The sequence below is a fragment of the Pediculus humanus genome, genomic scaffold, assembly GCF_000006295.1.
Source record: "Pediculus humanus corporis 1103172107488 genomic scaffold, whole genome shotgun sequence".
Taxonomy (NCBI): Eukaryota; Metazoa; Arthropoda; class Insecta; order Psocodea; family Pediculidae; genus Pediculus; species Pediculus humanus.
This window is the reverse complement of record NW_002987105.1, coordinates 440,541-441,599: the sequence shown is the minus strand read 5'-3', so window position 1 is coordinate 441,599 and position 1,059 is coordinate 440,541.

Sequence of the window (1,059 nt, the reverse complement as noted above, 5' to 3'; positions counted from 1 at the left end):
GACCAAAAAAAAAAAAAATTGTTCGATTTAAAACAAACAAACAAACAATTTTTTTTTTTCATTTAAAGAAACAACAACAAGAACTTGAAGAAACAAAATGTTAAAACATTAAATTGTAACAAACGAACGTAAAACCGCAGACAAAACAAATAAAAAATATTTAATTAAGATCATGTTTGCTTAATTCTATTGTTTAAAAACAAATAAATTTTGTTTGAAAACTTTTGTTTTCATCTCACATATATATTAATAAAATTTAATCAATACAACGCATTCGACATTCCTCACACACACACACGTAAATAATAATAATTTTTTATTTATAAATAAATAAATAAAATTTAATAAATACATTATTTATAACAGTTTTAAAAACATAAAACATAAAATAAATAAATCAATTTTTCCTTTTTTTTTTTTTTTTTCGTTCAAATATTATTTTTTTTTTACCCGACCCGTATTATTATTATTATTTTCATTCGAAACGTTTTGTTTTTTATATATATTTATTTTCAATTTTTAAAAAGGAATAAAACAAAAAAAAAAACATTTTTATTCTCATAAAGAAGTTTACGTGCCGGTTTTTAAGGCCCAACTTTGCGTGACGTATAAATGTTATTTGAAAATCGGTCACGTTAAAAAGTCTTTGTGTAAGAAAATTCAACAACCCTTTTAGTGATTTATAAAAGGTTTTCTTTTTTTTTTATTTTTATTCCTTCTCCTTCTTCTTATTTGTTTGCGTATAAATTTATTTATGGATTTACTTATACGTAAGGATATTTGAAAATGTACACGCACACGCACACGCACACATTTAAAAAAACGGAAAAACGGAAAAACATAAATTTTCTTTCTCTTTTCCTTCTCCTTTTTTTTTTTTTTACACGTGTTAACAACACGTATTTAAAAATTTTTTAAATTGTTTATTAATAAATGACGTCATCTATTTAAAAAAATCTTTTTAATAAATAAAATAAATAAGTAAATAAAAATGTTTTTTTTTTTTTTATTAATAATTCATAGGTTGGAAAATGGAAAAAATGGCGTGACATGTACGAT